The sequence below is a fragment of the Vigna radiata genome, unplaced genomic scaffold (assembly GCF_000741045.1).
Source record: "Vigna radiata var. radiata cultivar VC1973A unplaced genomic scaffold, Vradiata_ver6 scaffold_122, whole genome shotgun sequence".
Lineage (NCBI taxonomy): Eukaryota > Viridiplantae > Streptophyta > Magnoliopsida > Fabales > Fabaceae > Vigna > Vigna radiata.
In genome coordinates this window covers 71,562-86,890 of record NW_014543108.1, presented here as the reverse complement: position 1 = coordinate 86,890, position 15,329 = coordinate 71,562, and the positions used below count along the sequence as shown (strand labels likewise).

The following is a 15,329-nucleotide window of genomic DNA, read 5'->3' as shown; positions in this document are numbered from 1 at the left end:
GATCGGGTTAAGGGTAGGCCAAGAAAGTTGCATAACAATTAGTGAATCAAGCAAATAAATCAAGAGGAGTAAATAAGAGAGAGCGGATAAGATGAAATTGTAGAACCCCAACAACTCCATTTATCCATCGTTTTCTTCTCGTCAATTGAATCAATCTCTTTTGCATGTTTATATTTTGTTCTCATAGCCAATTAATTAATTTTTATTTTCAAGTCTTACGATCTTAATTCACACGAACGATAAGGCCTTTTGAGTCTCTTGGGAAACGATACTTGGACTTACCATTTTATTATTACTTGAACGATTTGGTACGCTTGCCAATCCGTTAACACATGTCAATGGTGAACTAAACCCTAGGTTCTTCGGGAACAATGTAATCTTTTGAAACTCTTTTATATCAAAATTCTTATCTTCTTTATATGCTTGCATATGCTTACTTTATCAATTATTGGGTTCCTTATCTTTGCTTAATGCTTTTATCGTTTAACTCATTCGGTAAATGTTGTTTGTCTTTATTGATACAGAGACATACAATAATGTCATGAACTGGGGGGATTCCTTGATTATGCTAATACCGCCTAGAGATAGGGGTAGGATGATCAATTGTATTTTCCTTCCGTTTATCATGCATTATTAGTTACTAGGGGAGGCTAGAGATAGCAAGCCAGTAGATAGGGGTAGGACGATCAATTGTATTTTGCTTCCGTTTATCATGCATTATTAGTTACTTTGGGAGGCTGTAGATACCAAGCCAGTAATTAGTATTAGGCTCTTTTCACCAAGAGGTCGGGTTTAGGGTAGACTAAGAAATTTTGCATGACAATATGATAAATAAGTGAATTAGATAAGAAAAGTATATATAAGAGGGTGGATAAGATGAAATTGTAAACCCCAAAAACTCCATTCATCCATAGTCTTTTCTAGACAATTGATTCACTACATTTTGCATGTTTATTTTCGTCCTTTGCATACAAAACCTAAATTTAATTCTTTTCTCAAGTCTTATGCAATTGGTTTACACGAAAGTTAAGGCCTAAGAGTCCTATGGGAAACGATACTTGGACTTACCCATTTTATATTACTTGATAACGATCTGGTACACTTGCCAAGGACTTAACAATACCAAAGGAACATGTAAGAAGGATTAACAATCAAGGACCCAAAGTCAAATGGGTACCAGCAACCAAAATTTAGTTGTTTTTCAGGATACAACTGGTAAAACTATATCTATCTGTTGCATCATGCTTATATTGATCGGTTGTTGCTATATGATTGTTTGTGCCATATGCTTAACTGTTTGATTGATTGAATTTGTTTGAAAAATGATTTTCTCGAGTCACAGTCAACTCCAATATTAATTCAATCGACTGAGTTATATGATTGTGTGTAAAACTCTGTTTTTTGAACATTAGAATTTAAACTTGGGTTTTAATTATAATCTTGGGCGCGTTTTCCTTCTATAAATGGATGTGATGGTCTGATGCACGCAAATACACTGTGATAAACAAAACCCTTATTTTGATTCTTGTGAAACCTTTCCCTAACTTTGTTCAAATGGCTGCCTATTCATCAAGACCTGGAAAACGACCTATGTCAGTGAGAAAAGAGGATGTTCCTTTTGGATGGTTCAGTGATGATAATCAAAGGACTAACTACATTTGAAAATGGGGTTTCAAAGAAGTCTTGAGACTCAAATGCATAAATACTGCATTCTATAAGAATGAAGGTTTTAAATTTCAATAATGGCTCACAAGAGACAACCTAACGAAGTTCGTTGAATTACAAGGTGAATGTTACCCAAATTTAGTTAAAGTATTCTACTATAATCTCAGAAGGGAAGGAAACAGTTTGATTTCAAGGGTAAAAGGAGTTGATATTGTTATAAACAATACCATCTGGGAAAATGCTGCTAGACTTCGAAATGAAGGATTATCTTCACATCATTGGGTTGCTAGTTATGATAGCGAAGGATTATACAATACTATGCTAAGGAAACATGCTCTTTCAAAGTGCTTAGATGACTTCAACATCAGAATTCTTCTAATGGATGAGTGCATCTGCGCATATGTAGTGACCTGGATACTGTTTCCAAGAAAATATGATCACTCTTTACTAACAGATGAAGATATATACCTAATTTGTGCCTTATCATCTGGTATCCAAACAAATTGGGCATTTGTTATTCGTGATCACATGATGAAGTTCACTAAAAGCAAATGATTATGTCTACCGTATGGAGTACTTATCAGCAAAATATTGAAGATGCAAAAAGTAGACATCACAAATGAAAGGGTCATTCACTGCAAAAAGAGTAATGTTATGGAAACTCTGTTCTTAAAATCTATTGGAATCATCAAATTAAGAGATGAATGGACAATGGTTGATGACATTCCATCTACATTTGAAATGGATCCTCTAAATATTGATGCCACAGGATACAAATTTCATCCATTAAGCATCTTTGAAGGCCATGTAGATAGAAAATTTGACCGGTTGGAAAACAAATTGAACTTGATGCAAAAATCTCTATCTGACCTTCACAAGAAAATGGATTATGCACTAAGGATAAAGGCTTTTGAAGAATCATCTATTGGTGATACGGATAGTGGTATAATCAGTGCTAACAAAAAGATTGAAGAATCATCTGAATCATAATAGAGTTCTATTTATCCTGTTGTGTCTTGAGTCGTAGTCTATGTTTCATTTTGAGTATGGTTTTTAAAGCCATCTTTTGTTGTGTTTTTGTTTTTGTCTCCTTGTTCTAATCCTATCATTGTAATACCTTTTTCAAGGAAATGGAATTAGATATTTTGAATCAATTTAGTTGTTTTTTAATCTGTTTGAATAATATATGATACATTGATTAATTGATTTGACTATTGATGAAGGTTGAAAAACAGTTATTTTCATATGTCATTTTAGACCAAATTACTCCCTTTACTACTTAGAATGAGCTTAGAATCTAGCAAAACTCAATAAATGAGTTTGTAGAGAGTCAAAAGCTATTTTTAGCAGTATTATGCTTGTTTTGCATTGTTTTGTAGCAATTTTGAGAAAGTGAAGAATGGAGTCGAAGATGAAGGTCTTAGACTCAAGAAAAGGAAAGAACGGTTGAAGATCAAACGGTTGCAGTGCAGAAAAGTCAACCAGAATGCAGAAAAGTCAACCAGTCAACCAGAAATGTCAACCAGTCAACCAGAAAAAGTTGATCAAACCGCTGGACGGTTGACCGAGGCGCCGGGCGGTTGACCAGAGCGCCGGGCGGCTGTTTTTGGCGCCAGGTGGTTCTCTGATGGGCCTGGGCTTGAATTTTGTTACTTTTCTTGGTTATAAATAGCCCTAGTGCGAGTTTAGATGCATTCTTTTGACGAAAGGAAGCGGCCAGATCTAATTTCACTCTCTGGACAGGATCTCTTGGATGCTTATGCTCGTTTTAATCTCATCTAGGGTTTGCCTTTCCATTCTTCATCCATTTTTCATCTAGGTTCACCATGACAATGGTGAACTAAACCCTATTGTTGTTGGGGGAAACAATGTAATCTTTTATTGAAACTCTTGTTTATTTATATGGTTTCCATATGCTTTGATTATTCATTGTTGGGTTCTCATCTGTGCTTAATGGTTTTATCATTTAACTCATTCGATAATTGTTGTTTGTCTTTATTGATACGGGGACGTATAGTAATGTCATGAACTGGTGAGTAATTCCTTGATTAAGCAATACCACCTAGGGATAGGGGTAGGACGATCAATTGTTTTTCACTTCTGTTCTATAATGCTTTATTAATTGCTAGGGGAGGCTAGGGATAGCAAGCCAGTAATTAGTAATAGGCTATTTTCGTCGAGGGATCGGGTTAAGGGTAGGCTAAGAAAGTTGCATGACAATTAGTTAATCAAGCTAATAAATCAAGAGGAGTAAACAAGATAGAGCGGATGAGGTGAAATTGTAAACCCCCAACAACTCCATTCATCCATTGTTTTCTTCTTTTCAATTGAATCAATATCTTTTGCATGTTTATATTTTGTTCTCATACTTAATTAATTAATTTGTATTTTCAAGTCTTACGATTTTAATTCACACGAACGATAAGGCCTTTCGAGTCTCTTGGGAAAACAATACTTGGACTTACCATTTATTATTACTTGATACAATTTGGTACGCTTGTCAATCCGTTAACAACTATGTCTTGAGTGAAGTCAACTATGCTTATTCTGTCATATATCTTTACATATTGACTTCTGTTGTTATTTGATTATAATTCTTGCTTAACCATTATGCTTGATCTAGAAAAGGTTGTTGAAAGGTTTTGCAGGAAGGACATTGTTTTGGAAGCTACAATTGGAATTCAACATTTGGAAAAGCAATGCATTCGACTGCGTATAACAAGGTTAACAATTCCATATCTAGCATATATTTTAATTTCTACTGTTTGCTTAAATCATTTAAATCTACTATTATCTCTACTATTATCTGTTGAAACTATGTTGATTGAGATAATATTGTGAGATTGTTGAAATTTGTATCATTGATCATCTAAATTGTTTGATACCATGTCTTTGATACAAATATGTTCTAAGCTGTAGATTAATCTGCGATATTCTGCATTATGCATCTGATTTGATTTCATTATGCATGACGATAGGGGGGTATCACTCTTTACACATTTTACATCACATGCCTACATTTCAGGGGGAGTTAACATTGTTTTGTGATGAAATTGTGGTTATGAGAGCATCATTGTATTTTACAAATTGCATATCTTTCTTATGTATCTCTGTTTTCAAATATGCATAAATATCTAAAGCATTCCTTTTCTGTTAATGGACAAAGGGGGAGAGAGAGATATATGAGAATATGAGAGCAAGTATAAATGCTTTGGGAAAGGGGGAGAATAGTTTGTCTCATACTTCATCTGCTTGATATTATGCTATATATGAAGAGTAATTGAACTGTATTAAATTATTTGTTATATGCCATTACTCTGTTGTGTATTGAATTGTACAAACAAGGTTGAGTTATTAATCATGGTTGTGCATCATCAAAAAAGGGGGAGATTGTTGAGATTTTTGACAACACAAACTCTATATCAATCTACTTTTTTATGATGACAACACTATGCTTAATAACCGTACATGTATTGCTGCATTACATGTTCTCTGTTGTATTGATTGTTATATTTGCTTAACATGTTTGATGTATTGTGATGTATGTTCCTATGTTGATTGTTTGATATATTTGTGGAACATGCTTATATGATTATGTGCAATGTGAACTGCTTTATCAAAAATATTTTACTACACATTCTAGAAAGAGAAATCACAAGCACTTTCGTGAACTTGTAACTGTGTGACAAAGTTCTAGTCCAGTTGAATACATCTGTAATGGATTCGACTATTCTAAAACCTTTGTACAAATTTTGAGAATCAGTGTTAAGTGATGTTTTGAATTGAAAAGAATTTCAAAATGTTTTTCCATGTATCAGTCGACTTTGGTCTGTGTACATTCGACTGTATTATTGATCTGTTTTGGAATTCTGTTATGCTTACACGCTCCAACGGCTATATTTTTAAAAGTTAGTTAAGCATTGATGACTTGGTCAACTATATTGAATGTGTGTTGATTCATCTGAGAGCCTTTATGTTGACTGTTTGTTATAATTGTAATAATACAGTCAACTGAATTAGTCGACTATTCCACTGAGAAACAATCTGACTGACAGAAAACTATAAATTGGCTGAACACAAGTTGTTCAGAGACTTTTGATGATCTAACATTTTTCATTCTTGTTTCAGATTGAATTCTCTGTGTTAACAGCTCCAAGAATTCTCTAAGAAGACGGTGGTGATCTATCTTGAGAGAGATTCAAAGGGAGAAGGCTTATGCGTTGACTGTGTGATCAGAAACTGCACAACGAAGGTGCTTCTTGATTGATCATTGAAGGCTTGGCATCCTGTAAAGACTATTGCGTTGTTTGAAGGCTTGGCATCCTTTGAAGAGTGTTGGAATTGACCTGTTGTGATACAGGGGTTACACGTTGAGGATTGTTCGACGTGGGTTCAGATTGCAGAAGAGGGGATTCTTGCTACAAGTCTGGTTTTGGTTATTGCAGCTATATTTGGTTTTGGGTTAGAGAGGAGATTTCTATTTTTGACGTGAGGTCTTCTATAGATTCCTTGTTGTAAAAACTGAAACCATTATAGTGCAATTGCTTCCTGGGTTGGAAGGACACTGGATGTAGACATTGTTGGTCGAACCAGTATAAAAACCAGTGTTTGCTTTTCTCTATCCCTGCACTCTTTATTTTAGTCGACTTTATCTTTTACGCAGTCAACTATGTTTTTCTGCTGCATATAAATTTTCATTACTTGCATTTCAAGAAAGATCAAAAAGCTTCATACTCTTGATTAAAGATTGCGAAAAGATTTTGTTTTTGAAACATCACCAATTCACACCCCCCCCCCTCTTGGTGTAAAAACAAAGCCTACCTGTTTCCCAACACAGAAGACTTGGTATTATTCTTCCCCTTTGTGTATTAGTAAAAAAGGTATGCTCTATGAAAATGATATGCAGTAAAACATTTTAAATAGAGATGCATCAGCAAAACGTATTCATCAGACTATGATGCTCCTCCTGTCACAGATAATCACATGATAAAGATGTAATCTCCCCCTTAAATGTAGGCATGTGAAATATCTAAACTAGCATGCAATGCTCCCCCTACCATTATGCATGTTTTATACTCAACCCGAATGCACAATGCAGTTAGCAAAGAACACTTTAAAGCATGAAAAAACATGTGACAGAATTGTATGAAAAGATTTGCAAACAAATCAATGAAGCATGGATAGAATATTAATCAACAATCACACAATATAATCTCATAATTAATTACAATCAATCACAAAGCAAAGATATATTGAAAGAAACAATATATGATATGGGATCAGTAAACCAAATAATCAGATTCCAATAAATGGAATTTATAACCCCTATAAACCAGTAGTCAATTGTTCTCCAATTGTAATCAATTTCATTGTTATCCAATTGAATTGTTTCTCCGAAAGTTTATCCAGAAGCAATGTTCCTGCAAAACCTTTCAAGATCTTTTCAAGGTCAAGCAATATACAATCATAGTAATGCAAGAAATCATACAGTTATGAATTGAATATGCAGAAGTATTAATGTAACAATAAACACAAGCATAATCAACTTCATTAAATACAGAGTCGACTTTAATCAAATATCCACAAATTCAAATATAAAGTCAATACTGATAGAATTGAAACTAAACAACTGATTTCATTAATAGTTCCCAATAGATATTACAATAGGATTAGACCACTAAACAGACAAAATGGCATGCTAAGCCATTACAAAAGAAAACTATTCAAACAACCAGACAACACAATACATAAACATGATTTCAAAACAAGGGACAAACTCAATGGACAAATTCTTCTAGTATCCCTAATCTGAGTGAGAAGTTGATGAAGTTTGAAAAACAATTATTTTCATATGTCATTTTAGACCAAATTACTCCCTTTATTGCTTAGAATGAGCTTAGAATCAAGCAAAACTCAATAAATGAGTCTGTAGAGAGTCAAAAGCTATTTTTAGTGATATTATGCTTGTTTTATATTGTTTTGTAGCATTTTTGAGAAAGTTGAAGATGAAGGTCGTAGACTCAAGAAAAGGGAAGAAAAATGAAGAAATGAAGAGCCGACGTATCGCCCGGCAGCAAATTACACCGTTGGGCGGTCCAATGCGAGGAGTAGGCACCTAGCATGGGCATTGGGCGGCTTTGCGATTAGAGGCAAACCGCCGGGCGGTAGACCCCTGCCGTCGGGCGGTAGCGCGACTTGAGGGAAACCGTCGGGCGGAACAAGTGTGACGTCGGACGGTTGTCTGCTGGGCTTGGGCCTAATTTTTGTTCCGCTCCTCACTTATAAATAGCCCTAGTGCGAGTTTACATGCATTCTTTTGACATAAGGGGGCGGCCAGACCTAATTTCACTCTCTGGAGAGGATCTCTTGGATGCTTAGGCTCCATTTCTTCTTATCTAGGGTTTGCTTTTCCATTCTTCATTCATTTTTCATCTAGGTTCACCATGACAATGGTGAACTAAACCCTATTGTTGTTGGGGGAAACAATGTAATCTTTTGATACTCTCTTTTATTGAAANTCTTGNTTATTTATATGGTTTCCATATGNTTTGATTNTTAATTGTTGGGTTCTCATNTGTGNTTAATNCTTTTATNGTTTNACTCATTCGATAACTGTTGNTTGTCTTTATTGATACGGGGACGTACAGTAATGTCATGAACTGGTGAGTAATTCCTTGATTAAGCAATACCACCTAGGGATAGGGGTAGGACAATCAATTGTTTTTCACTTCTGCTCTATAATGCTTTATTAATTGCTAGGGGAGGCTAGGGATAGCAAGCCAGAAATTAATAATAGGCTCTTTTCGCCGAGGGATCGAGTTTAGGGTAGGCCAAGAAAGTTGCATAACAATTAGTTAATCAAGCAAATAAATCAAGAGAAGTAAATAAGAGAGAGCGAATAAGATGAAATTGTAAACCCTTAACAACTCCATTCATCCATCGTTTTCTTCTCGTCAATTGAATCAATCTCTTTTGCATGTTTTTATTTTGTTCTCATGCCCAATTAATTAATTTTTATTTTCAAGTGTTACGATCTTAATTCACACAAACGATAAGGCCTTTCGAGTTTCTTGGGAAAATGATACTTGGACTTACCATTTATTATTACTTGATACGATTTGGTACGCTTGCCAATCCGTTAACAAGTTTTTAGCGTCGTTGCCGGGGACACGAGGTTTACTTTTTCAAGTAGTGTGGATTGACTGAATTTGACTTGGCTGTAATTATATTTGTTTTATTTTTGTTTAATTGTGTTTTATTTTATTTTTTTGTAAAAGTGTTTTTAGGGTTTGTTTCTTATGTATGTAGGAAGCAATCCATACTAAAAGCAGAAAAGACCAGCAACCTCCCTTAGAAGGATTACCAGAAGGGAGGAGAAGGAGACGTCCTTCACCTGGGAGATCTCTTTTTCCTGAAGCATTTTTGCAGTCTTCATTTGAGAATCCTGTACCAGATATTGAGGAGATGGCTGACCAACCCCCTCCTAGACGTACATTGGGGAACGTAGCAAACGCAGTAGGCCCCTTGAACTTCAACAGTATAATAGTTTCAGCTGATAACGCAACCAGCATGGTAATGAGTCCTACGCTCATCCAATTAGTTCAGAATAATCAATTCCATGGGTTGTTGAATGAGAATCCTTGTAAGCATTTGACCACCTTTGGTGAGATTTGCAACACTGTTAAGATGAACGGAGTGTCGGACGATAGAGTTAGACTCAGTTTGTTTCCTTTCTCTTTTGGAGGAAACGCAAAGGATTGGTTGCATTCATTCCCTGAAGGAACTTTCAGGACTTGGGAGGCTGTGGCACGACAATTTGTTACTAAATTCTTTCCACCTGCAAGGATCAGTCACGGGAAGCTGGAGATTTGTGCATTTAAACAAGGAAGCGAAGAGACTCTTGGAAGGGCTTGGAATAGATTTAAAGGCTTGTTGAGAAAGACCCCAGTCCATGGGTTTGATAGGACTTCATATTTGCTTGTTTTCCTTAGAGGTTTGTGCCTTCAGTGTAAGATGGTGTTAGATGCTTCAACTAGAGGCAGTATTGTAGGAAGACTGAGGATGAAGCTTATGATTTGATAGAACTTATGGCTGACAATGAAGAAGCACATGGTGCGCATGTTGATGCCATTCAGGAAGTTTCAATGGTTCAAAATAATGTGATTACACAGCAGTTGGAGGACGTGACAAGAATACTTGCTGAGTTATCACAGACAGTTATAGAAACTTCAAAGGCCCCACAAACGCTTCACTTCAACCCTATTCAGAGAAGTATGGAATCTGAAGAAACTTTCCAGAGAATTATGAAGAGAAGTGTATTTCCTGTTGACTGCGTGGAGAAAGGTAAAGGGGAAGAAGCATGTGAGATAGTTACTAGAAGTGGAAGAATTCTAAAAGAAAGAAAGGTTGATAAAGAAGTAAGTATAGAAGAAGAAAAGGATCAAAGGGAGGAAGGTGAAGAACTAAATATGTTGAACACGAAACAAAAAGAAGAAGCTGAGAAGTTCAAAGAGAAGGAGTATGAAAAACCACAGCCATACCCACAAATATATTCCAGAAAAGAGAAAGAGAGACAATTCGATCGTTTCATGGAAATTTTCAAGAAATTGGAAATAACTATTCCATTCTCGGAGGCACTCCAGCAGATACCATCTTAATCAAAGTTTTTGAAAGAGATCGTTACGAAAAAGAGAAAGTATGCCGAAAAAGAAACAATTGAGGTAGAAGGGAATTGCTGTGCTATCATTCATAGGTCACTACCTCCTAAATCACCCGATCCAGGGAGCTTCATTATTCCTTGTGCTATTGGAGAGTTAGAGGTTGGGAAAGCTTTGATTGACCTAGGAGCCAGTATAAATCTGATGCCTCTGGCCATGTTCAAAAAGTTAAAAGGGGTAGAGATCAAACAAACAAGAATGGTTCTTCAATTAGCTGATAGATCCCTCAAATATCCTTATGGAGTTGCTGAAGATGTGATTGTTAAGGTTGATAAATTTTTATTTCCTGTGGATATTGTTATTATGGAGATGGAAGAAAATAGAGATGCAGCTTTAATTCTTGGAAGACCTTTCATGAAAACTGCCAGAATTGTTATTGATGTTGAAAAAGGGAAGCTTAAGGTCCAGGTGCAAGATGAAGAGGTGAACTTTGATGTGTTTCAAGCCATGTCACATACTAAAGATGACAAGTCATGCTTTCAGATAGACCTTGTGGAGGAACTCTGTATGAGACAAGAAAATAGAGTTCGTAACGTATCCATGTTAGAAAGAACTTTGACTAATGAATGTGAGGATCTGAACGAGGAGGAAGATAAACTACATCAAAAATGGGTAAGCCCAGTTCAAGTTGTACCAAAGAAAGGAGGGATGATTGTTATTCATAATGAAAAGAATGAGCTTATTCCGACCAGGACAGTCACTTGGTGGCGGATGTGCATTGATTATAGGAGATTGAATACAGCCATCCGGAAAGATCATGTTCCCTTACCTTTCATGGATCAGATGTTAGAAAGATTGACGGGACAAGCTTATTATTGCTTCCTTGATGGATATTCTAGATATAACCAAATAGTGGTACACCCTGAAGACCAAGAGAAAACAACTTTTACCTCTCCATTTGGTATATTTGCCTACATGGAAATGCCGTTTGGATTATGTAACGCCCCCACTACTTTCCAGAGGTGTATGCAAGCAGTCTTTGCTCATTTTATGGAAAAAAGCATCGAAGTCTTTATGGACGATTTTTCAGTTTTTGGAGATACTTTTCGAAGATTCTTGAATAATTTGGAGGCAGTTCTCAAAGGATGTGTTCAAACAAATCTTGTTCTGAACTGGGAAAAATGTCATTTCATGGTTACAGAAGGTATCGTGCTAGGCCACAAAATTTCTGCCAGGGGGATTGAAATTGATAGAGCAAAGGTTGAGGTGATTGAAAAACTCCAACCACCAACAAATGTAAAAGGAGTTCGAAGTTTCCTTGGTCATGCGGGATTCTATTAACGATTTATTAAGGATTTTTTAAAGATTGCGAAGCCTTTAAGTAATTTGCTTGCTAAAGAGACACCATTTGTGATGAGTCTAGAATGTTTGCAAGCTTTTGACATTCTGAAGATAAGACTGATTTCCGCTCCAGTGATTGTGGCTCCAGATTGGGATAAAGAGATTGAACTTATGTGCGATGCCAGTGACTATGCCATAGGTGTTGTGTTGGGACAAAGAAGAGGAAAGGTGTTTCATGTTATTTACTATGCTAGCAAAGTGCTGAATAAGGCTCAACTGAATTATGCTACCACAGAAAAAGAATTCTTGGCCATAGTTTACTCATTGGAGAAATTTAGATCCTATCTCATTGGATCTAAGGTGATCATTTATACTGATCATGCTGCTATAAAGTACTGACAAAACCTGATTCGAAGCCAAGACTGATTAGATGGGTACTTCTGCTACAAGAATTTGACATAGAAATTCGTGACAAAAAGGGGAGTGAAAATGTAATTGCTGATCATTTATCCCGGTTAGTCAATGATGAAGTAACAAGCAAGGAGAAAGAAATCTGGGAATCATTCTCAGATGACGCTCTCTTGTATATTCAGCAAAGACCCTGGTTTGCTGATTTAGCCAACTTCAAAGCCGCAGGTGTTATTCCGAAAGGATTCAACTAGCAACAAAAAAGGAAGTTTTTACATGATGCCAAACAATTCATTTGGGATGATCCATATTTGTTCAAGATAGGAGCAGATAATATGTTGAGAAGATGTGTTACTGAAGTAGAAGCAGAAGATATTTTGTGACATTGTCACAATTCTCCTTATGCAGGTCATTATAATGGAGAGCACACTGCTGCAAAAATTTTACAAGTAGGATTTTATTGGCCGACTTTGTTTAAAGATGCTCATAATCATGCTCGGAGTTGCGACAAATGCCAAAGGACAGGGATGATCTCAAGGAGGCATGAGATGCCACTGTAGGGAATTTTGGAAGTTGAGGTTTTTTATTGCTGGGGTATTGACTTTGTGGGACCATTTCCTCCATCATTTGATAATGAATATATTTTGGTACCTGTTGATTATGTGAGTAAGTGGGTTGAAGCTGCAGTATGTCCTAAGAATGATTCTAACAATGTGATCAAATTCTTAAAAAGACAAATCTTTTCACGTTTTGGAACTCCCAGGATTCTCATCAGTGATGGGGGATCTCACTTCTGCAATGCTCAACTAGCTAAGGTACTTAAGCATTATGGGGTGAAACATAAGGTAGCTGCACCTTATCATCCGCAGACAAACGGCCAAGCTGAAGTTTCTAACAGGGAAATCAAAAGAATTTTAGAAAAGATTGTCACGTTTTCAAGAAAAGATTGGGCACAAAACTTAGACGATGATCTCTGGGCGTATAGAACTGCCATGAAAACTTCTATGGGGTTATCGCCGTTTTAGTTAGTCTATGGAAAAGCATGTCATTTGCCAGTTGAAATGGAGCATAAAGCTTGGTGGGCTTTGAAATTTTTGAATTTTGACCCTGATAAGGCTCAAAGCAAACGAGGCAACCAGCTGCTAGAACTTGAAGAAATGCGGTTGTATTCCTACGAGTCATCCAGGACTTACAAAGATAAGGTGAAATTCTATCATTACAAGAAGCTGATTGAGAGAACTGTTCATCCAGGGGATTTGGTTCTATTATTCAATTCGCGGCTAAAGTTATTCCCCGGGAAGTTGAAATCGAAATGGTCGGGACCTTTAGTGGTGAAACGTGTATTCAAAGTGGAGCAGTGGAATTAGAATCTTCGAATGATGACGATCAGCAACGGAGCTGGATAGTGAATGGCCAAAGGCTGAAACACTATTTGGGAGGAGATGTGGAGCAATTCGCCTCAGTCATGATGTTGGTAGAACCCTGAGGTTTGGGTCACACTCTTGTCGTTAAACAAGCGCTACTAGGAGGCAACCTAGTTTTCTCTCTTTCACTTTCGCTTTTTTTTTAAATTCCTAGAATAGGTTGAATTTTAATTTCAGTGTGTATTCTTGGCTTGAATACTTTTTCTGAAAATGTTTGACTGAATAATTTGCATGATGAGACTATTTGATGATGATTTGATGTGGATGATAATTGACCTGCATTGCATGTTGATATTTATGAAACAGATGGGTGATGAATTATGATTGTGGTTTTGATGCTAAGCAGGATGTATTAATGAATCTTGTGTGAGAAAGCATGTTGTGTGATGTATTGATCTCCAGAGTTTTCATTGTTGTATGTATTGTTCACTGGAAAGCATGAATGATATTGCTTTAATCTCGATGATTTATTGAATTGCATGTGAATGTCAGATGATCAAGGCCATTTTTTAAAACCTATCTCTAGCCAAATTTTCACCCACAGAGCTTAAAATATTATACCTTTTTGAACCTTAGCCTTAAACAGGATGTGAACCCTTGTCTTGAAAGTATTTACCTTGAGTTGGGATGAGCTTTTAACTGTATGTGATGAAAAGGTTGAAGTTTGGGGTTGCATGGGGGAAATTGGAATGTTTTTTAGAAGCATTGAGCTCAATTGTTGAAAAAGAAAAATGCATGTGAAAAAGAAGAAAAAAAAATGAAGATGAGCTCAATGAAAAGGGAAAAAGTTTGGAATGAGAGAGTTTGGTGAGAAAGAGAGTTGTGCTTAAATGTTAAATATTATGATAGCTCTCTTAACTCAAGGATTTTGCATTCCAGAAAAACCAATTTTTCTTGTTAGCCCAACCTCATTACAAGCCTTGGAAAAGTCCTTTTGATGGCATTTGCATGTAAAGATGTTGATTGTTTGAGATGAATGGCAATTTTATTTCTTGTGACTTGTGAATGATAGAGAGTTGGAGTGCCACCCTAAACACTTGAGTGATTGAGTGAAACACTTGCTTGGTATGAATTGTTAATTTTCATGAGTGCAGTTTTGCTTAGTGGATTGGTCATTCATAATGTGTAACATCTGTTGTGAAATATCTGGATTGAAAGCATGCATGCATCTTAATTTGATTCCACTGAAGATTTGAGATTGAGTAGTGTTTGTCATGTACTTTAGGAGTGTTGAATCATTGGATGAAATAGTATAAAGCCAAGTTCTGTTTTGTTGCTGTTTTGTTTTGTTTGCTTGAGGACAAGCAAAGTTCTAAGTTTGGGGTGGTGATGAAGGTTCAAAAACAGTTATTTTCATATGTCATTTTAGACCAAATTACTCCCTTTATTGCTTAGAATGAGCTTAGAATCAAGCAAAACTCAATAAATGAGTCTGTAGAGAGTCAAAAGCTATTTTAGGCAATATTATGCTTGTTTGGCATTGTTTTGTAGCATTTTTTAGAAAGTGAAGAATGGAGTTGAAGATGAAGGTCGTAGACTCAAGAAAAAGGAAGAAAAATGAAGAAATGAAGAGTCGATGTAGCGCCCGGCGGTAAATTACACCGCCGGGTGGTCCAGTGCGAGGAGTAGGCACCTGGCATGGGCGCTGGGTGGATTTGTGATTAGAGGCAAACCACCGGGCGGTAGACCCCTGCCGCCGGGCGGTAGCGCGACTTGAGGGAAACCGCTTGGCAAAACAAGTGTGACGCTGGGCGGTTGTCTGCTGGGCTTGGGCTTGTTTTCTGTTGCGCTCCTCACTTATAAATAGCCCTAGTGCGAGTTTAGATGCATTCTT

The 15,329-nt window shown here is 36.5% G+C and overlaps 1 pseudogene; it reads left to right on the top strand.

The window, feature by feature from the left end:
* The window catches only part of LOC106752968, a 192,900-nt pseudogene extending 180,575 nt beyond the window's left edge, over positions 1-12,325 (top strand).
* Positions 12,326-15,329: the final 3,004 nt, after the last annotated feature.